Source organism: Melospiza melodia, chromosome 6 (assembly GCF_035770615.1).
Source record: "Melospiza melodia melodia isolate bMelMel2 chromosome 6, bMelMel2.pri, whole genome shotgun sequence".
NCBI classification, from domain to species: Eukaryota; Metazoa; Chordata; class Aves; order Passeriformes; family Passerellidae; genus Melospiza; species Melospiza melodia.
The window spans coordinates 75,076,926-75,100,545 of NC_086199.1; the positions used below are offsets into that span (position 1 = coordinate 75,076,926).

The window sequence follows — 23,620 nt, forward strand, 5'->3', positions numbered from 1 at the left end:
ACATCAAATAAGACCATCCTTTGCTACAGAGTTACCTACAGAACACAGACAAGTTATTCAAGTACAAGGCTCACTCCAGCAATCTTCATCATAGGCCCAGGAGAATGAATGGGACTTAAGTTTTAATACCAATAAAAAGCAAACTGGATTGAATTTACCTAAATCTTATTTTGCCAAACATTACCTAAAGGCAAAAACCTACAGCTAAATGATAATTCTTCCTCACAGGAAGCTAATGAACTCACTGCATTCCAAGAACTAGCCCCTGGACACTAGGAGACTGGTGGATTGCTGTAAGGTTTGTCTTCCCAAATGTAGTCATATCACCAACATCTTAAGAGCAAGGTCACATAAAAGAAACAGACTGTTTCAGCTTTAGTTAGTTACATTTTTATGTGCCTTTTTTCTCCCTTACCTTCCTCCATCGCACATCACTGGCCTTTGACTGGGATTTGTGCTCTCATTTGGAAGCACTGCCTAGCACACTGCAGATTACACCTTGATTACAGACAGATACATACTGAGGAAACTGATCTACCCTCAAAAATTGCACACATAGAGGTGTGCAAAAACCCACAAGTGATCAAAACAAGCTCATCTAATTTACTGTGCCATTTCCTGCAGGTTCTTTGCAAGGCAGGAAGCTTGCAGAGAAGCCAGGCAGCAGCTACACAACACTCATGGCAGTACACAAAACTTGCATTAATACTGCATACACTAATCAACATCCCTAACCTCACAGGTATTTTTCTTGAGACACCAACAGGGCCTCACCTCCAGAGCTATCAGTCCCTGTTCTCATAGGCAGTGCAAGTCAAACAGCTTTTTCAGTATCCAATTCCTGGCTAGCAGGCACAGTCTCACTCCTCAAGGCATTCCACACACTCTGGGTGCAACATTCTTGTTGTACTTCCCTTGGCCAAAAGGGGAGAGGATCTCTGCAATAGTGTTTCCAACACCAGGTGAGGAGGGTATAACAGCACTCACCTTTCATGGGGCTACTCTGAAGTAACTCTACTGAACTCACGAGATAATCTCAGTATACTAAAGTATTAAACCAGCTTCAAAAAGCTTCCTTCAAATATCTCACTGTCCTCCTGAACCTCACCTACATTCAAAATCTTTTTTTTTTTTAATTTAAAAAACAGGCTGCCTTCTATACTTAGATGGAATTCTACCATCATCACATATGACATTTTTGGCTCCATAGCCAAGAAGAAGTCAACGACAAAAAAGACTAAAGTAATTGTGAGTCCTAGAGGAAAAAAATGTGTAGATAAAATTAACTGATTTTACATTTAATATTGATCTTTGTGGCATGGAAGACCAAAAAAAAAACCCTCTGTTAGTGTATCTATCCTATAAAATTCACCACTTATGGGGATTAAACAAATTGAAGAGTCTGTGTGTGCTGTTGAAAGGGAAGAAAGTGTTGCCTTTAACTTCTCCGAGCACCCTGACAGTGCCTGGCTGTATCCTCAGAGTTTAGGATACACACAAGCCCTTGCTAAGATACAGCATTGTGTTTTCTAAGCTGAATATCTCTCAACAGCTCCAAGTACTACCTTAAGTAGAAAGAGGGTGCAAAATTTCCCTATGTACTGAGAGACTGTTAAACAAATGGTATAAAAACCCCCAAAATCAATGTCGGCATAAAACCCACAAAATCAATGTATGCTTGACACAGAAGGAGTCAGTTATGCAGTAATTAAATGCACAATGCAAGAGGACTATAAAATACCAGCTTGCTTTAGCAAGTACAGTTGCTTGACACCAAGTACATCAGACAATAAAAATAAATCTTATCACCTATCTCAAATTCAGCAAGGCTTGTCTGGAACAATGCCTGGAAAGCCTGCAGCAAGCACATCACTCTGTAAGATGCCCAGCTGGAGAGGGTGGAAGACACTGGGCACAGGTAGCTATGTCTACCAAGCTAACAGAGATCAACTTATTTGTTTCAAATCACAAAAGATGAGCAGGATGTAGAAAAGTGATAGAATATGAATAACTAAGTCCAGTCCAGGGCACTCATTTGTAGGAAATCCCTGCAAATGCAAATCAAGGGTAAAGAAAAGGTTAAATCAACACCACATACATCTTCCAGGTTTTATTTTCAGGTTGTAAAAGCAATCACTCTGAAAATGAGCATTTCCTGGGATTTAACAGTTGTTGGGTTAATAGCACTAGCAAAGGCAGTTACACCCAGCCCATAATTTTACCCACATAAAATCTACCATGTCTGGTCATGATGTCTCTTCTGGATATTGTCAGCAGAATCAACTTCAAAAAACAACATTGTTTAGAAGTGCTGATAAGCCCCTTCCCACAGCTAATGTTTCCATGCAGGAAAGGAGCCAGGCTGGATTACCTTGAAATGTACACCCTGCATCTGTGCACAGTCACTGGCAGAAAGCACTCCAAGTCAGTCACCTCAGCTGAGCATCTTCTGAGGGAGCCTTTCTCCCTCTGCCCCACTACCTTTTCACACATGTTTTTAGCTCAACTTACCTAATATTCTATGTCTACATAGGCAAAAATTGGGCAGTTTGCAAAGAAATCAGATTTTTACATCATCACTGCAGGACTTCTCCAATTCTGCATTAAGGAAAAACACTCCACCAAAATGAAACATGAGAGCATAGCACCAATATGCTCACACTAGCTGTGCACACATAGGCAATCTCTGTCTTCTAGGGAAGATCTTGAACTCGTCTAAATCCTTCCATCCCTCTGTCCTGTACTGATACCAAAAATGGTCTCAAACCACCCTGTGGAGGAAACAGCCCCTAGTGAAAGACTGCAAACTCCCTCACAAATTCACCAGAAGGCCAGACCAGCCAGAGCCAGGACAGATTATCCATGGAGGATTGCCACCATTGATCCCCAGAGAGCCCACTATCACTAACAGCACTGCTATATTAGCAGACCTGCTTTTAGCAGCACAAGGATGAGCTTCTCATCAGCTTCTTACTGCCAAGGAAAAGCTAAAGAGGCTAACTCCAAACACTTCTTCCTCCTCCTTGATCTGCATGACATTTTTAACAGCTCTGTCTGATGCAAGCATTTCACATCAGACATAAACATGTTTTCACCACTGTCCTTTCCCCATTGTCACAAATAAGATGTGGTGAAGAGGCACTTATATTCTGTGTTACATCACAGGCAGAGTCATATTGCACTATATACTGAGGTTTCAAGCTTCTCTCTGATGCTGTGCAGATTATGTTTAGGCTGAAAGCAGATTACTGGCACAAACCAAAACATTATCTAGGCTCCACACACATTCACTCTAGAACACTTACAGAGCTCTTTGGACTAGGGATCAGAAGTTAGTCTCTTAAGGAATCCTTAAAAGCATCTGAGAAACAAGACTTGTTTGCTTTAGCCAAGAAGAGACAGAAGGAAAAATACCTTCTAAATTTGAGTTACATGTCCCCAACATGAAACAAAAGATGCCACTGCATTCAATCCAATGTGTCTTGCATCAACAAAGAGTTGGGATTTTTTACTTAACAAGTAAAAAAATAAACACACACAGCCATCAAGATATATATTAAAATAAAATGTACAAATACCACCCAAGGGCATCCAAAAAAAATCTCAGAATATTTAAGTAAACATTCCTAATGAGGCCTTCTTAAAACTTGAAACTTTGCACTCAAGGTAGCAGTTACAGAAAACAAGGACATCAGGCAGGCACAGAAAAAAGAGAAGTAGCAAAGGAGCTTAATACCTTATCAATGCTAGAGGGTTCTGAGGGGAAGAGGGCGTAGTCAGAAGAATTATCCCTATCTTGATTAGCATCAGAACAAAGGCCCACATTAGTCTGTCTGCACTAGGACTCCCTTAGAGTGCTGGATAATAACCTGCTTGAAAGCATTAAAGGGATTTCCTCCCCACTTCACCCCCCTGAAATCTACACCCCTTCTCTAAAGGGGGATAAAAGGATGAGGTCCAAATAACAGCTTTATAATTTAATTCTCTGAAAGACATATCTGGGTAGCTTTTTCCAACTAAAACATCAAATATACAATACACAAGTACAATCCTTCTGTGATAAGTTTTCAAAGGTAACATCTGGGAGCAGGTAGGGGAAAAAAAATCAAAACAAAACCCATTTTTTGTTCAAGAGAAAAGGTCACATAGCGCAGGTGACTTATCACACATGCTTAACTCTGGAAGGCAGGAAGGACTTCAGTAGTTTCTTCAGCAAAACCAGGAAGTGGTACCAGGGTGGAGAATACAAGGAAAAAAAACCCACAGCTTGTGGTATCTGAACTACACAAAAACCAGGTTAACAGTGGAGTAAAGAAAAATGCTAAGGCATGACTACAAAGGAGTCAGAACCTAAGAACATTTTAGAATACTTCCTGTTTCAAAAGCCAGAGATGCTAACACAAGCGGCTGGCTCACTGCAGGATGAGAACATAGAAGGCAACACATTCTGCCTTCAATTTACAGAAGAGTCACGGCATTTGGACAAAATGCAGGTTTTAAAAGCAAAAACTCAGGAAAAACAAAGTAACAGCACCAGCTTTCATCTTACCTGGTATTGACACAGGCTGGCAACAACGGTTGTCAAATTAGCCAGATTAAACTGATGATTCAGTGACGACAGGTTGATTCACACACCTAGAACTGCACAAAAAAAGCAGGTATTAGCCCTGTAAGTACAAAGAATGGCACTCTGTCACATAAAAGAGCAGGAGGCTTGAGGGGTAGAAGTAGTTCTATTATGTTTTTAGGACACAGGCACACAGCTATGCTTCTGATACAGACATTACTCAAAAAAAATCAGATCTGAGTCTGAGATGTACTGCACAAGTTACTCAAAATTAAAGAAAATGCAAACTATCCTCACACATTCCATTTAAAAATCTCAAGGTAAGAAGAGAACAGTTTCAAGTGTAGCAGAACATTACCAAAAAAAAATTTTCAGCAGCACTCAAGTTTATTTGATGGGTTTTTTTTCAGCAGGACAGAAACCTCCCAAGTTACCCAAAATACACATACTAAAACTACATCAAGTCCAGCCATCAGATACACACATGCACTTTCAGTGATTGCAAATACTGCATACTTCCCAGATAAGCATAACAGACATTTATTTCTATAGTGCCAAAATTCACAGGTATGTTTCGTTGTCTCATCACTGTATACACTCTTTTTATTCAGCACTACTACTAAAAATTCCAATACTTAAAAAGATGGCTATTAATAAGGCAAACCTTCTCCACTTCAGGAAGCACAACAACAAACTGAGAACTGGGAAAACTGGTCATCCAAATGAGAGCAAAAGCTATGCAGCTGAAAGGAATTTTTGTCTAGCCTGCCTAAATATCTCCTTTGTTGCTAAACATTTCATTGTCACATTTAAATGTCAACTTTTAAGTCACAGAACTGTGCAAGGCCTGCAAGACAGGAAACCACAAAGAGACTTGAGATGAAAGTTCTCACAGCTAATGAAATGAAAAGTAAACCTAGCAAAGTGCTCTTCACATCTCTGATATGCTTACGAAAAGACACAAACCCTGATCTCACAACCTTGCTCCTCATACCCATGAAATTCTTTTTAATTAATCTCTGTTAGCAAGTTTGTATGGTTTTGTAGTCTACTCATATACCAGGGCAAAGCCTGCAGTGAGTCTCCAGCACGCTTCTGTTGCACATCACAGAATGAGTCCGCAGCGTTCCAGGATCACGCAGCTCTTTGCAATAGTGCTTTAGCTTATAAAGACATACTACTCCATTTCCCTTAGGGAAAACAGGACCCTCCCTTTCCTGAAGCAAGCAGCATGCCCTTTTTGGACTTTGAAAAGAGTGAGGGGCCCTCGGAGAGAAGCTGGCTTGAAAGCTTTCAGGATGATCGCACACATGGCCACTGGCTGGCCCGTGGCATATGCGGCGGCAGATGGAGAAGCGAAGCTTTCATACCCTCTGAGCAATGCTCTGCAATTCTGACACTTCTCTTGAAAAGCAGACATGTCAATCACCCTCCCAGGCTGGTGTTTTGGCACAGAAGAGATTCTCCTCAGTCTGTGTACCAGCACCAAAGGATAACCCATACAGGGTATTTTAGAGGCAGTTTCTGTCTTCGCTTTCAAATATAATGAATCCATACACAGCAGAGAATGAAAACTGATTGTTGTCTTCACTGAACATCAGCTGGCTGTTGGCTCATTAGAGAGCCACACATACCCAGTATGCACTTTCCTTCAAAGGAAGGGTGGGGGGAGGTGTTTTAATTAACATTAGAGCACCTTACTGGGTCTCACAAATAAAATGCCTTTTGAGAGTGGTCAGCACAAATGGGCTCCAATACCCAAAGGGGATTCTAACACATGCCCTCATAAAACTGTATTAGTGGGGGCTGCTCTAATATATTGTCCTTGAAGATTTTTAAGAAGTTATTTACAGAGAAAAGAAAACCCAAAGAGCATAAATATGTTGAAGATATTCAAGCATTTCACTAACCTGTAGGCTTAACACTACACATACAGCTCCTTTCAAAGCAAGCAGCCTTTAACATCATTCTCAAGCTCGCTCACAGCAATTGGGGAGTTGGGAAGGGTGTTGTTTGGTTTTGGTTTGCTTGCTAATTTTTTAAAGACCAATTAATCAGCAGGGTTTCCCTCCTAAAACTTATGTACCCCTAAAGGTCCTGCAGAAAGAGATCTAATATACCAACATAACTTCTTTTCTATCTTCATTCCCAAACAGGCTGCAAACTTGGTTTTGATCAGAAATTCTTGCAATTCCCACTCATTTTATTACAAAATCCCATTAAATCAATGCAAGGGGAAAAATGGAACTGCACTGAAGCATAGCAATATTATAAACTGCGAGGAAAATTAGTTGAGGAAAAATGTAAATGGCTTTGAAGTTTTCCAAATGGTCCTGGCACTTTTGAAGTGTAAGCTAAGGGAGCTATGAACAGAGACACGGTATTGAAGCTGGTTCATTTCTGAGCATGAGGTTAAAATGGTGCACATTTCAGCCCTGCAAAGTTCAACTGCCTACCAGGAAGTTACTCCTATGGCAAGTAAGAATTAAACACTGTAAGAATTAAAGCCATTCTATTCTGTAGCACAAATATGACACGGTGTTTTATTTACCACATCAAAGTGATTCCAGTGGCCAATTTCCCATGACTCTGCTCAACCAGCTCCAAAAGCTGTACTTTGCCTTGTTACAAGGTTAGCACAGCAGTGATGACCAACCCATTCCACTCAACACTCACTCATACCAGGAAGGCAATTTACAGCTGGTGGGCTGGTGGCCTTAGTGACATGAGACACAGAGATCCCTTGTGCTGCAGACAAAGCTCCACTTTTGGAGCCTGCCCACCGTTCAACACACATGGAAAGAGAAACTGGGGGGACAGCTGAGACAGTGGGAAAGCAGTAGGGGTTTTACACCTCCAACTCCTGGTCCTGCAGCTCTTCAATGTGAGCTTCCGTAAAAAACTGCCTTGGATTACTACACACAAATATTTAAAACAACTAAATAAGCAAGCAAACAACAGGCCAGGCTTTCACTGGTCTCTTATTAGCATCACTATGCTTAGTCTGAAAACAGACTGTGCAGACTGCATCATGTAGTAAGCCATGTGAGAGCATTAAGCCTCCTGTGAGACAGCAGTAGCTGCCACTGCTCAATAACAAAACAGCCAACATACGAATGGCAGATGAAAACTTTTCTTGTACATACAAAAGCTCACTTCCTGACATTTATAGGAAGTATTTCTAGTGATTAAAGTTAAAATCAATTTTTGCAGCTGCATGAACAAGACTTCTACCAGAGTCAGGGAAAATACCGTCTACATTAACTACAGACTAGCAAAGCCACATGAATTACACAGATGGGCTTAAAAAGACAGAGAGTGCTTCACTGAAGTAATCTACCTGCTCCCAACTACAACACTCTGTGCTGGAGGTTAAACTGTTACATCTGAAATAATTCTACTTGTAACCAGAGTAACTTAATGACAAGAGAGTAAACATGTATGATGGCATTTCTAGGGCAAGACACTTGTCATGACAACTAGACATAATTATAGACTAGTGTATTTTGGCAAAAGAAATCTACTGTAAGTAATACCACAACACCTTTGCTATATATGGGTTAAATTTTCCCTTTCCCTGTTCTAGGAAAAGTCTTCATGTTTATATTTACATATTTCTAAAGCAGAATTCGATCCCTGCTGCCCCTCCTCCCTCCTTCCCAGTCTTTCAGGCAAACAGGTTGTGGGACCAACCCTGCCAGTGAAAGATGCCTCTCCCAGCTAAGCCTCATCAGCTGGGATCAGCTGGTTACAGCAGCCAACAAGTGGCTCAGAGGGCAGAGGAGCTGCAAGAAGTCCTTGTGCCAAGTAGAGTGCACAAAAGGACATAGTTCAGGAAACTTTGCAGCAAGGCTTCCAAGCTACTGTCCTTTCATGCAGTTACTCACAGATAATAGGCTTCTCTGGAAGTATCTCACGCAAGCAAAAAGAGATGCAACCTTCAAAAGGGAAAAAACATACAGCAGCAGCGGCCTGACACAGACCCTGAGTGCAGCATCCAGCCTCCCTGGACTGACAGAGGCCAGCAGCTTACATCTGTTTGCTCACAAAAGCAGAACAAGCAGGAGCTGTATCTGGGCAGTACAGCAGTGGGCGGCTGTGGTGTGAGACAGCACACCGATAAAAAGCAGAAGTGACGCAAGAGGAACAGTCACAGAAACCCAAATCTATGGTTAGGACGTTGCACAGCTGAGGTTAAGGCCATGGCAGGCTGCTCTCACTGAGAGTTGAAACAATTCTCGAGGCAGGAGCAAAGCAGCAGAAAGCAACCCTGGCCCCAAGACAGTATAAATTCCACCAAAACTGCTGTGCTGCAGGCAGGACGCACACCTAGTGACTCCAGCTGCCATTACCTGCTGACTGCCCGGGCAGCTCTGCTCAAGCAGCCATTTCAATCCACCTTCACACGCTGCACTAAATATAAACTGCTGATAACTGTGTGGAAACTGTTCCAGCAGAGACACGGAGCACTGCACAACTCAAGGGCATTGGGTCCTCCTCAAAATCTGCAGGTGGTCAATTTGCATGACAAGCAGAGAGAAGGGGACAGAGAAAGTCTCTGCTACATTTGTGGTTGGGAAATTTCTGTCTTGAGATTAGTACTTTCCCAGACCCATACTTTAGAGAGTAATCTGCCTTTAAAGAGGATATGGGGGCACCTGGGTTTTGCCAGTAACTTGTCTAAGAGGAGGTTATGGCTCCCTTATCATGTGTTACTTCACTCTACAGTGACCTTCAATTTTAAAATCTACTTAGATTAAGTTGCAGATCTTTCAAGCACATCCTTCACCCAGCGGCCCTTAAAGAAACATACTTTCCTACTGTCAGATGGTACTGTCTTTTCTAGTGATCCATGAAACACTCATTTAAATAACAGGACAAGCCAACGTAAGAGGGAAGATGAAATTGCAAACAAGAAAAAGAAAACTAGTTCTTTCTCAAAGTTTTGCTTAGAGAATTACTACCAGAAACAACATGAAAGTTACAAAGACAAAAGTATGATCTGTAAAGCTGCCAGTGCCTCAAATGGCCATCAGATTACACTACTAGAAAGAATTATTCTCTCTTCATGAAAATATACCCCCCAAAAAGCATGTCATGAAAAGGAGGCAGACTTACAGAGATTTATGGCAGACACCTGAAGAGGGGGATGAAATCAACGATAAACTACAGACACCGTAGAGAGCACCGATCCTTAGAGCACTGGCATTTAATATGTAAATTCCTTCTCTGCTTCGGCATTTTGCCTCCCTTTGATGTACACAGACAAGTTCAAACTAGAGACGAGAACTGGGAGAGTTCCCTTTCTCCATTATCTCAAGATTTTTTCTTGTCTAAGCAACAGTTAAGTGCTTTAACTATATCACTTATGCATCTGTTCAGAGGGGAAAAGAAAAAAAAATCACTAGAAAGAGAAGTATAACAAATATTATTAAAGGAGAGAGTCAGTGTTTTCCCAGCTCTGATGCAGATGTAAGCAGCTAGCTGGTGCCCAACAGCTATAGCGCAGCCTAGGAGAAGAGAAAGACAGGCTGAATAACAGAGATACTCTGGAAAAGATCCAGATGTCTTGAGCCTAGTCCTACTGCATGAAAAATTAAAGAGGTTAAACACCTCCTCTTAAGAACTTTTCTTGCTATTGTTCTGACCACGACTCTTCTGAACAAGCTGCATTGCTCCAGAAACCTCAGGAATTATGGTGACAATAGATTCCTGCCAAGAGAAGCACCATTACATAATAGCTTTTATGGGAACACGCACAAAAAGCCACTAGGAAGTGCAGACAAGTGCAAGATCCTCTCTGCCCATCGGCTCAGTTTAGCTCTTAACTGCTTCAGAATTTTTTTAATTTATATATTTACTTCCTCTCATTCCCTCTCACTCAACAAAATCTGTGTTACTGTAACTACACTGAGATCACGTCTATTCCCCACAATAACATAACCCCTTTGAGAATACGCCCACTTGAAACTACTGTATTTGCATTAATCTGTTTAAAAGAACACTTCAAAGCTAAAAAACTGTATGACTATTTCCATCAGTACATTAGCAATAAGAACAATTGATTATGGTATTTTTTCATCCTTCACCCAATTTTAGGGATACTTAGAACAATTATTGCTTGTCCGTTCTGAGAAAGCCTAGCACGGCTATTTTTGAGCTCCAGGTCTTCCACGGGGGATTTACCATAGATTTGTTACACGCACAAGTAGAAGCTCAGCCTAAGCGCTGCACACGTGTAAAGGCAGCTGCTACGGAAGCTCTGACCTCTGGGCAGTGTTAAAGCACCACAAAGAAGAAAGCAAAGATGAAAACCTAACAAACACAAAGTTTCTCACGTTGAATTGTCCGCAGCAGTGCCTCCACTACCACCTTCATCTCAGACACCACTTTCCCTGTGGTTTCCCCATGCACCCAAAAGCTCTGCGAAAGGAAAACGCGAAGACCGCGGCGAACGCTTATCCGCTGTTACTGAGGGGTTTTAAAGCCTAGAGGTTCACCCCGCACCAAGCGAATCCTCACGCCCGAAGACACACACGCTTCAAGATCGCTGACCTCAGAGAGAGCCCAGCTCTGCCGCCGCCACCGACCACCCGCCGCCGTGACACGCGGGAGCCGCAGGTACCACAGGTGACATTATGTAAGGGAGGCGGCCGGGCGGCCGGCCGGGGAAGGGCTCCGCCGCAGCCCCGAGCACCGCCAGCTCCGCGCGGGGCCGCACCCGGGCAGGGCTCCCCCCGCGGGCCACCGGGGGAGCGCCGCCGACACCTTCCGGCTCCCGGCCCCCGCCCAGCACACGCTCCCCGCTCCCCGGCGGCGGGCCCGGCTCGGCGCCCCGCCGCAACCAGCCCGCTGCCCCCGCCCCGCACCCCGGCGGCCCCCGGACTGCGCGCCCTCCCCCCGCGGCACCGGCGGCAGCGGCGGGCGCTCACCGGGCGGCGCTCACCGGGCGGCGCTCACCGGGCGGCGCTCACCGGGCGGCGCTCACCGGGCGGTGCTCACCCGGCGGGCGGGCTGGGGCGGCGGTGCCGCTGGCGCTGCAGGTCGGCGGCCGCGCGCCCCGGCCGCCCCGGCGTCTCGCCCGCCCAACGCCCCGGCCGCCGCCGCGCGCCAGGCCCCGCCCCGCGCCGCGAGCTGGGCCCGGCGGCGCGCGGGGCGGGGCGGGGCGGGGCGGGGCAGCCCTTAAAGGAGCCGCGCGAGGAGGCGCGGCCGGAGGGGGGCGCTGCGGCGCGGCCCGCGGGGGGCGGAGCGCGGCCGGAGCCCCGCCCCCCCGCAACCAGCGACGGCCGCTGTCGGGAGCGGCGGGGTTCGTGAGGGCTCGTCGCCTCTCCGCGGGGCGGCGTGCGGCTGCGCGGACACCTGGCGCTCGCTCTCGGCACGGCACCGGGAACAACGGCTGTGAGCGGAGCTGGAGCCCCCTCCTGCCTTCTGCGGGTCCGTGCCGGAGGAGAAGCGGCTCCGCAGCAGCAGCAGCAGGGGAGAGCGGTGTTGCACAGCCCCGGCCGTGTCCTTGCGCTGCCGGGCGCCGGGGCAGCGCACGGTGAGCGCGTCCCTTGCCCTTGTCGCGGCTGCGGAGCCACCCCAGAGCTCGGGCAGTGCGGAGACTCAGCCGTGGGCACGCTCCTGCCAGCTCGCCGCAGCGGCAGGAAGCCATGGCAATGCTCCCGCACAGGCCCCCTGCCGCCGGCCCGTTCCTCGGCCCGTCCCACAGCCCCCGGGCTGCTGGCACACCCTCGGCCCTCGGCTGGGGACAGCCCGCGGGAGCGCAGGGCTCGGCTGGGCCCGGCCTGCGGCGCGGCACCGGCGCTGCCACACTGCTGGCTGCGAGCCCCAGGGCTGCGCTGCTGCAGGAGGCCGCACTGGCGCTCGCAGGGCTGCCCTGCACACACGCGTAGGGGATGCTTACACCTGGCCGGCCACCTCCACCCTCTCCATCTGCTTTTTACGGCTGCTCCCAAGACTACACTCCTGTATCCAAACGTGCCTTCAGGAAGGATTCCTTGCTTTGCTTTCCTTTCTCTTGCTTGAACTAACACCTACTTTCTATGGATCTGCTACATTATTCATATTTTGCTGTGCAGAGTGAGCTGTTCTCCCTCTTATATGGGGAAGGAACCATGTGTAGTTCTACTGGAAAGATAGAGGAAGGGAAGTTTACCTATTTTTCTGCAATAGTACGGTGATCATTCATAGTAAAAGCCCATAACAGGTTATAGCTCACCAATCATTTACCATTATTTCATCAGACGTAGGAAATAAATATGATACATCACAAAACATTCCCTATAAATACTCCCCTTGTAAGCAATTCAACACCAAAAAGCAGGAAAAAGCTACATTATCATCTGGAAAACATGCCTAAAGGCAGGAAGGAAGAGTGGGAGCTAGAGCTGCACGCAAACCTGCTGATTCACACAGCTGTTCTTTTTGTCACATCTCAGATGCAAAGGTGGAAGGCACGGAATGAAAATACTGGCCTGTGTTTTGCTGTGCTTTGAACAATTAGTGCAGCTGTCCTGAGCCTGAAGGAAAAGTTCAGTACCTCTGAAATAAAAGAGCTGTGAGGAGGCTGCCACAGTACTCCCTCTGCTCATGGCATTAGTGCACAGAGAAAGGTGCAATTCCTGGCAGATTCTCACTAAAATTACTTCTCACTAGGGGCTGATTCATCACATTTTTAGCTTCAACCGGTTCAACTTTTTGAACGTTTAGAGATCCTTTTATTTCTCTGCTATACTTTGTTTCTGTAATTTTCATTCATACATATTTCTCTTTATAACTGTATCAAGCCATAATAAAACCACTAAATTCTTCCTTTGAGGCCTCAGATACAATAATTTGGCTGTGCTTATTTTTTTGTTTATCACAGAATCACAGAAATCAGCATTCACAGACCATCTTAAATGTCCAAAGTATCACACAGACATTAACTAATGCCTTTTACATTGAATTTGCCACACTGCATTAGATCACCAGTTGGTCTAATCCAACATCCTGTTACCAGCAATAGCCAACTGCCAGTGCCTCAGAGGAGCTAAATGCCACCAACTGCCCCCAGAACAGTTACAGCCTTCTTCCAGGCAAATGCCTGTCACCAACTGGTTCCAATCTTTTCAGGCTCCAGGTTCTGAAGAAGGAGGTGAGACATTTTCTCCTTATTACATGTGACAAAAAAGAAAAGGAAGGTTGGGAGCTGCTACCATCAGAGCACCTCTCCCCAGGGCACAAAGCTTATGGTCTCAACCCAGGTATTTTGGCACAACTTTCCTAATGTTCATTTTCCAGTTGCTTGAATGGAGATGAAAATAAATAATTCATTGAAACACTTCATTTTCAGTAATAGAAATTTTAAAGCATAAAAGCTGCCAAACTCCGCCAGAAGGTCAAAGCATGCTTAGTTTGTGTGGCCCCATCTGATTAAATAATTAATTTCTTATCCAGTGGTTATGGATGTTGCTTTTACTCCACAGAAGAGTTTTACTGTCACATAAGTCTTAGTCCATCAATACACTCCTTTCTGGCAGGGACACAGATGGGATTTGGTCAGACTTACTAGCACAGGGCTGGGGAAAAGGGCAGCCCATACACTGGGGCACTGAGACAGCCCACATCACATTTTGCCCTGGTTCTTTTGGCAAACCTGCAGCAGTGGAAGCTGGCCCAGAGAGGACATGTTTTACAACAATATAAAACATTTCTCATAGTGATGCAAATGCATACTGTTCTGCATGCCTTCATAGACCCCACAGGGACAGTGGCTGCCCTCCAGATCCAGATCTGCCACTGGATTAATCAAATAAAACAAACATATTTTTAATCCCAGATTTGAAATTTGTATCCTGCCATTCAAACTGTGAAAAGCCTTTCACAACCTTGTGAAAACAAATGTTACTTCTTACCCTCCTGCACACATCTGCCCATTCCTTCCCTCCCATGATGGACTTCTGTAGTAGGTTGACTCTGGCTGGATTCCAGGCACCCACCAAACCCCTCTGTCACTCCCTCTGCAGCTGGACAGGAAAGAGAAAATATAACAAAGGGTTCATGAGTTGCAATAAGGACCAGGAGAGATCACTCATCAAATACCAGCACGGACAAAAACAGGATAGAATTAGAGATATTAACTGAATTTATTAGTAAAAAAAAAAAAAATAGAGCAGGATGCTAAGAAGTAAAACCTTTGAAACACCTTCCCTCCACCCATTCCTCCTTCTTGACCTCTACTTCCTCCCCCAGCAGCACAGGAGGGCAGGGAATGAGGGCTATGGTCAGTTCATCACCCAGGGCTTCTCACACTGCACAGGGAGAGGAACCCTTCCCCTGTTCCACTGTGGGTCCCTCCCACAAGAGACAGTTCTCCATGAATTTCTCCAGCCTGAGTCCATCTCACAAACAACAGCTCTCTCTGAACTGCCACAAGCTGAGTCCATCCCACAGACCTCAGTCCTGCTCTAACTGCTGCAGTGTGGGTCACTCTTCCACGGGGTGCAGGCCTTCAAGGACGGGCATTACCACCACTCCTAGCGGGTGTTTAGCCTTGATTAGAGGCACATCCATCTGTGGAGCCACCAGGGATTGGCTCTGCTGAACATGAAGGAAGCTTCTAGCAGCTTCTCACAGCAGCCACCCCTGTGGCCCTCCCCACTGCTGCCAAAGCTTGGCCAAGGAAACCCAAAATTTAAAAAATTATTCAACTCTGTTCAGGTGCCACATACCTAACATGGCTCCAATTTCAAGGTAAATTCACTTCTGAGAGAAGCCACTGATAAAATATGATTTCTGATGGTAGTGCTCTGCTAGAAAGGGTCTCACAACAGTCTAAGCACTATCAGAGGAGAAAAAATATAATCTAAGAGATAATGTTACTTCAGGCTGTCACACAATCTATCCTTGGCCAGGAGCCTTGGTAATGTTAGCATGCTGTGTGACCTCCTTCTCCGCAGCACTGTGTGCCCAGCAGACAAAGAGGGAGTGCTGCACCTGCTCCATGCCATTTGTTCTCTCCTCCACATCGATGCCCAGCCAGCAAACCAAAAGACTAAGACACCTTCACTCTAAGGATAGGCTGCTGCAGACACCTTGAGCTCCCAGCTCAGTCATCCAAGACTTTTTGGGTCCAGAGAACTCTCTCACAAACCCTTTTTTCTCAGAGAGAGCTCTTATTGCTAAGATGCAGGAGAGCTACTCACATTTTTCTGTTTCCATCAACCCCCCACATCCAGATTCCAGTGGGAAAGCAGGTAGCTGGCATCACACCAGAGATGCCTTTTGTTTCTTGGAGCTACCAGCATGCCAGGCCTCATTCTAACAAACAGCATCTCCCACCTGGGCACACATGACAGCCACATACACTCTTGTTCCTCCTTTGCTTCTTGCTGGGAACACCTCTGTGACCTATTGGCAACTTGTTTGAAATGGGATTTTTGCAGGAGTAAATCAGTTTTTAAGTGCTGTCAAAATCCTCACAGCCCATTAGCCTCCTGTAGATTACACTTCTGTTGTTTTGCTTTCATTTTTTCCCCCACTTCCTTTTGCACACATCTCCTGGCCTGCTAGCCCTCAGTTACACTTCCAGTATCACACACTGGAACCCATGCACATTTTTTGTGTTTAGCAGGGCATTATTAATACTTAGAGTAGATGTAAATAGAGCAGCTCATCTCCAAAAGACTATTAAAGCAACATGGGAAAAACAAGAATAAAAGAGTAATCTTGGCACACCATCCACCCTTTTGCCTTGTTAGGGCACTTGAGTTCACAGTCTGCTGATGAAGAACAGGTAAGGCTAAACCTGGCTATGAGTACCATCCTTGCCATGACATTTCCTTTCTTGGAGTACCACAAACATGCACCACATTAAGAGATTTTTTTTTTTATTGCTGTGACTTGAAATGCAGCATATAGTTGTGGAGCAGTCATCAGGGCTGTCATGCTGTCATGGGAGCAAGAAGCTCCAGCTCACACCCTGGAGTTTATAGGGATTTGGGTCTTGAAGCTGCACTACTTTCTTCTGTACATATAGGCCTGTACCAGAGAAGCTCAAAAAAAAAAAAAAAATCTCCTGGAAACTACCCAGAGCTTTTCTCTCTGAGGGAAACAAATGAGGCCTTAATTAATTTTCTTTCAAATACAGCAAATTGACTTCTGCTCCAGTTGTGCTAGTTTCAAGCCACACAGCACAATGGTATTAATTCCAATTCACTTAAGGGCTAAATGTTCAGAGCAAGGAAAAGGGAGTTTCCTGTAGGTCTTGCTACAGTTGAAGTCAACAACCAAACCACCCTGATTTTCACAGGAGTTGTTTCTTCAGAGTCTGCATTTCTGAGGGTGACTGTGACATGTCCCTGAGCTAGCACAGCAAAATGCAGGATACATGAAAGGCACTGGCTGAGCAAATTGCCTGGTCCTTTGCATATTTTTAAAGGTCGGCCACATCCTGCCTCAAATTTCATTTTACAGGCTCAAAGATAGAAGCACTTTTAGTGCCCTGTCCTAAGGCTAGCTTACTGGTTCACTGATCATCCTAACTAGCCCTGCTGTCTCAAACTCACTTTAATCTTTTTTAACACCAGAATCTTGCCTCCAGGATTTCCCAACATTGGAATAATACACAGTGTTCTGCACAGGGTCTCCTCAGTACCTTGCAAACCAGTGGCGTCCTCCCTTGCTATCAGAGACACTTTGCCCAATAAACCAGAAGATCACATTTGCCTTCTTAGTATTTGCTTCCTTTGGGTACAATCAGCACCCATGCCACGTCCAGAGAATGACACTCCAAACCCAGCAGAACAATTTGCCTGGACACAGTGCCACTGTACAGCAGCCATCCTGCACAGCTATCTCACTGTGGCGTTCTTCAGGGCCACGGACCTCTACTGGCACCATCTCGTGAATTTCATCCCTGAGAGTTAGAAGAAAAAAAATTGTACAACAAAACCCAAATCACTGAGTACAGTGAGCCTGTTAGTTCAAGGAGAGAAACTGCAGGATCTGACCTATATACACATGTATAGGAAGCACCAATTCTACAAAACTGCTATGGTAAACTATCCATCATCCCACCCTCTTTAGCATGTTCAACGATACAGTAGCTGCATCACTGCTTATGTGCTACAGTAAAGAGGTAAAGGGGATCTAAGATGATAAAGGACAAAACCTCCTTCACCATAAAATCCTGTAAGCAATTTAAGTTACCTTCCAACCATCTTAAATTCCTCCCACTGCCAAGTTTATCTAATGTACTTGTTATTCAGCTTCATTATCACATTGAGTATGCACTGCTTAGGGAAGGTGCTATTATTCCTCTTCACAGATGGAAGAGGGTGGTACAGATCCCATAGATACCAACTTCCACCATTTGCTTAGTAAAAAAGTGACAAGCAAAGAACTGAACCTGCTCCTGTCTAACATCCATTGTTCTCAACCCTTTCTGCTTTCCAACAACTTCATGCTCCACGATTTCCCAAAAAGCAACCCAATTTACTCTCGGCTTCTCCTCTGTCAACCCTGAAAATTAAATTATAAAGTCAGGTTTCTCTTGACTAATTCTTCACAATTAAGGGTAGCTGTAGAAGTCTTTCTATTACACAGTAGGTTTTTGTTACGGGACATTTGTTAACTTCTTGGGTTTCCACCCATTCTTTCCCCATGATTTTGCATTGTTTGGCTACATACAGACTCTGTACACCTCAAGAAAGCAGCAAATCTTCATTTTCTTTTCTTTATATAAAAATCAGCCCTTTTCAAGCTGCATACTAGAACTACTGTCTGCTGAGTTTCATATTTTCTGAGGCAACATCTGGCATAAAAAATTGATTGCAAATATGATCAGTTAGGAAGATTTTCTTCTAGCAGTCTTCCAGTTGGCTTTATTCCCAGAAATCGGCCCAATGGAAAAGAAAAATCTATTTGGCACTGTCTCCAGCTGCAATTACTCATTCTTCAGGTAGAACAGTTTTCCCCTTGGGGAGGTTTTGCTGACATGCGATTCACATGATGGGTTCTGAACTGCACTGGAACTGGTATGGCCTCTGGGGTTCTGGACAGGTGCTCTCTGATGCCTAAGGAATTCAGAATCCCTACTCATGCTGTAAAAGATTAATAGAGGTTATCCCCTCCAAAATCTAAGCATATAACTATAGGTATAATTTGAGGAATTTAAATGTAATCCTATCATTATGGGTAGTAGGTTTCAGCTGCAGCATTCACCCATAATTAAGCAGAATTATTCATAAGGGGCTTGGCCAAAGTCACGGCAGCATTGTAGCTCAGGTCATTGTTAAACAGTGTTAAAACAGCAGGGGCAACTCAGGCTTGGGCTACCTCCTGTGGACCTAATATGGGAGAGTGATGCAACCCTGCCCATGTGTGCTCACTTTGCCTTCATGAGCGGGATATTTGTCCTCCAGCTCTCCTGAATTCAAGAGCAGACATCATGGGTTTAACACCTCTCTGCCTTTCTCCTCAGGCCATAACAGACACCAATGCAGGCTGAGTGCATTGGCCCCACATGCATCCTCTACACTCCACAAGCATGGGTGTACGGATAACAAAACAAGGAAAGGTCCAGCTTCCAACTCCTGACCCCTCTCATGCTCCCTGCTGTGCATCACTCCCAGATGAGAGCAGAAGGAAACAGCAAATCTCTTCCTGCTGACTGCCAGCTCCTTGGCACAGCACCATCAGGCAAGACCAAGTACAATCTAGGAATGGAAAAGCAGCTCATATTTAAATTGGAACATTAAATACTATATCCTAGAATGCTGTGTTCTGATGTGGCTTCCAATAGGCCAAGGAGGAGTGATGTGAGATTTTTTCAGTTCTAAAAATACCTAACTGATAAAATCCAAGCAGCAGTGAAGGTAAAAATCATACCAAAAGAGAAATAATCTTAACTATTCAGCTAACAAACACCTCAGATTAGTTTAAACAAAAATAATTTAAAATCTCCAGTCTTAATCTGACAGTTTGTTCTGTTTGATTACACTTTGCATTTTACTTCCCTGAAAGAGCATCACCAGCAATGTCACATTTCCCACTGTTCTTCAATAGCTTCATATTGTGATTCCCAGGCTGAGCTAGAATAAATAGCGCAGCTCGGAAACTGAAGCAGCATGCAAGACTGATCATTTGCTCAAAACCAACAGTTTTCAAGTAAATGAATGGGACGTAATTGCATTCAGCTTCAGCTTGAAAATGTAACCATGTAGCATTAGGATGTAGCCTTCCTGTTGAGTTTACATTCAATGGCCCTTGCTTATTAGAGCCTGTTCTGGGTCACTGCGCTGTTTGTATCCGGAGAGTAGCTCATGCACATGCAGTTTGTAGTCCTGCATGGATCACTCCAGTGGTGTATTCTGACCTCTCATAACAAAGACATCCTCATACTCATTTCAGCTATTTGTTTACCTCATCTGAAGTTTGCTCTATGACCCTGGGGCCAAATCCTCCGTGATTCACTGTGGGCAAGGGCTCCATAACTCCCTCATGACCCAAGAGCTCCCCAGAGAAGCCAAGCCTGACCAGAAGAACTGCGTGCATTAGGTTCAACATACACATCTGAGGTTTGGTTTCTGCCAATATATGCCAACATTCTAATCGCTCCAGAAATAACCACTGACAACAGAATATCTTGAAAACCAAATAAAATCTACCCTAATACCTACACTTGTTTCCATGGAAATATGCAGTGACAAGGTTTTTTTCCCCTCATCTTCTCTGCCAGCCTACCATAGTTTTGTTCAAACAGTCCTGGTAGCTGACTAGGTTTACCCAAAACCAAAACTACTGCAGATGTGCCAAACTTGCACAAAGCCAAATAGAGAGCTGTTCAGCATGACCCCAAGAAAGCATCCATGCAGCAAGACTGCTGCCAGTCCTCAACACAGAGACACACAATTTTTGCAGATCCCTTCAGCCAGGGACCAACAAAATCTTTTAATTACTGAGGACTGACTGGTTTCAGTGAGACAGCAAACAGCACACACCATGGTGTTTCCCAGCAAGATGAACACAAATAACAACTCACCATCATCACACTGGCCTCAGACTCCTGCTTTACATTAGAGTGAAAGCTGTAGTATTTGCAATGCAAGCCTGTCCCCAGTGGCTGCCAAACATTCTGCTTCTGGCAGTAGCCCTCTGCTTTGTCCCCCACCACATGTCACCGTTCCCAGCTACCTCCTCACGCCCCAGCTCTTCTCTGCTTCCCTGCTCTGGGCAGCTGCCCCAGCCAGAAGCTCCATTTCCCTGGGGACCCCAGTGAGGGTGAGCCACAGATGTCAACATTCGGCAAAGCCTCTGGGCTGTGACCCGTGGGGACGGTGCCCCAGCTTTGGGCAGTTACTTTGATGCTGTGCACTCACCACACCAGAACAGGGGGAAACAGAGGAGGGATGCCTTGCCACGTCTCTCAGCAGGCAGTCTGTGATGGCAGGAGGAAAGCAAATGCCATCCTGCCATCCATGCAGGAAGGTAAAGGGCAAGCTGTGCCAGGACTGCAGGCAGAGCAGAAGCACAGAGTGACAAAAACGAAGGCAAAGTGTGGGAAATATAAAAAAGGCACCAACACTGAAATCTCACATAGGACTTTGGCTTTTGTCAGGTTGTTACACTGATGTGGTGGCATGCTGGGCTTTGGACCTTGGCTATCAGGCTAGCCCAGTGTATGAAATCAAATGGGACTTTATGTTCAGCATTATCACAGAGCAGGCTGTAAAATCACTCAGGTGGATGGGCTACAGGACTGTAAACAAAGGATTATGGCATGTGACAAGTGGCTGTTCAGAGGGAAGGAACCAAGGATACCATGGTGCTGGGGATCAGTAAAACATTAGACTGACTGCCTCATTAAAGTTTTAAATTAGTACTTAAACCATCCAGCTGACAAAAGAAGGTTGGGCTGGAGAGGCACTGGCGTGTCCTGGGAGAGGGGCAGGAGCTGCAGCTGGGCAGGGAAGGGACATATTTGGGCAGATACTTGGTGCCTGTGTCCCAGCAGCAGCTAGGAAGAGAAGGGCAATATGCCTGGGAGATGCTAGCAAAAATTGTGTCAGAGGCCTCCCTATTACCCTCTCCCCAAGGCTGTCACTTTCCCCTTATCCACAGGGCTTGGAAAGGTGCAGGAATATTCTGGTGCAAAACCAGGAAGAGTCTCAGGAAGAGGGAATAGGCTGAGAGTTCAGGTAGCTACACAGTAGGTCAGGGTTGTCTCAACAACAGTATAAAAAGCCTGAGACAGAGAGTAGAAATTGCAAACTAGATGAAGATAGGATTCAACCTGGAAAACAAAGGCTATTTAGCAAGGAGGAAATAATTCACCAACTAACATTCCTCTTGGCAGAGGAGGGAAGAGTTCTGGAAAGTCAAACTATATTGATCTAGCCTTAGGAGAGCCAGAAAATTAGCGAAGGGGACACAAAGAAATTAGCTAGACAGGAGGAAGGCAACACACCAGCACCAGGAATGTGCACAGAGCTACCCTGCCAGGCAACACAAAGCTGAGTGCTGGGCAGGAACCCACTGCTCAGTTCAGGGCTGTGGCTACCACGAGAGCCTGACACACTGGGGGGAGACAGAAGGTGACAGCTCCCTGTGCAACCGTGGGGGGTTGGATTTGTGATGACAGTATGTGCTCTTGTCTCTGAGGGGACATAGAAACAGCTGACAAACATTTGTAAGGCATACACCCAAGCAGGAGGGAGTGCAAATTACTTATAGAAGACAAAACAAAGAGAGGGAAAAACTGAAGCTGAAGGTAACTCAAAAGCTTTTACCAATGAGCTGCAGTAGGTTGTGAAATAGCTCCCATGAAGAGAGCAAGGAAGAACCCAGGTTTGGACAGTTTTAAAGTTAGATGGGAAGAAAGTAAATAATACATGAGCAATGGAAGGCATACAGAGGAATTTGTTGAAGTGATACAAAAATTTCCACCCACTCAATCTGTAGTTCCAGTTTTCCACTGCCCCACATCTCTTGCTATCATTAGTAGTGATGCAAAATTAGAAATGTTTATTAAAGCATAACATTATAGTATGCTCCACCTGAGCACATAGATTTCTAGACATATCTAGTCAACAGAGAATTAGGCTTTATAATTGTGTCTGGGAAAATGATTCACAAGCAGCGATCCACTTAAACCCCTCCAATGATCTCCTTCCCCATCCCAAAACTCCTTCAGTCTTGATGAGATAGGGATATGACTCCGTGTTTGGATAGTGTGTGTTAATGTCTCCTAAAGTCACATCTAGCTGCTTCTAAAAATCTCCTGATAAATCCCTTTTTAATTGCATTTGGGAGACCACTTACAGGTCTCCCAAAGATACACATGGAAACCTGAAAAGATCAAGGCCCAAATACAGTCCTGATGAAGGCTGAAATAGCAACATGCCAAAAGCTTGGAGGAGCCTACACCTTACCTGGCATATGCACTTAGCAGCTTAATCCTCCCCATGAGGAGGGAACACAGCTATGGTGCTACAGCAAGTGTTAATGGTTAGCTCCATCAGCCAGCAGGCTGGGCTCTTCACATGGCAGAGCTGGTCCCTGGCCTCAGGATTTTTCACGTGACTAATAACCAAGCTTTATAGCTGTCCCCTGCAGACTATCATGGTGATGAATGAATGAGATCAGATCAGTCAATATGGCTTATTGGTGGAGTTTGCTCACTTGCTGTGGATGCATCATTACCCTGTGCATTCATCAGCACAGTCTTTGCCTGTACAATATGAAATGACAACCAACCTTCTGCTCATCAGCTTTCTGCTAAGAACTCCCAAGCCTTTTTGGGTCCTTCTTTTGCTCTGTATCCTTGTCCTGGGCCATCCTGGAAAGTTGTTTGGGAAGTACCATATCCTTCCTTATTAAAGCAAACCATATTAAGGCGCACCTGTAGAAGTTAAATGAGAAATTGCTGAAAAACATTGACTTCAGAACACAGTGATTAATGGTGCATTTATTACTCCTGTCCTCTGCCTGAAAAAATCAAGAGTTGCTCCACTAAGTGGCACAGATGCTCTGCAGCTCCACAAGCAGCAGTGATCCTCTTTTGGCCGA

General features: G+C 45.2%; 1 protein-coding gene across 8 annotated transcripts in view; it reads right to left on the minus strand.

Moving 5' to 3' along the window:
* The window catches only part of SUSD6 (sushi domain containing 6), an 81,079-nt gene extending 66,518 nt beyond the window's left edge, over positions 1 to 14,561 (minus strand). The window contains exons 1-2 of one of the 8 annotated variants that reach the window (XM_063159249.1): positions 14,467 to 14,561; positions 4,550 to 4,641 (exon numbers count right to left, since the gene is read on the minus strand). The gene's annotated coding sequence lies outside the window, so the exon portion shown is untranslated. The other 7 variants (XM_063159251.1, XM_063159246.1, XM_063159247.1 and 4 more) reach the window with 7 other exon arrangements.
* Between the last annotated feature and the right edge of the window lie 9,059 nt (positions 14,562 to 23,620).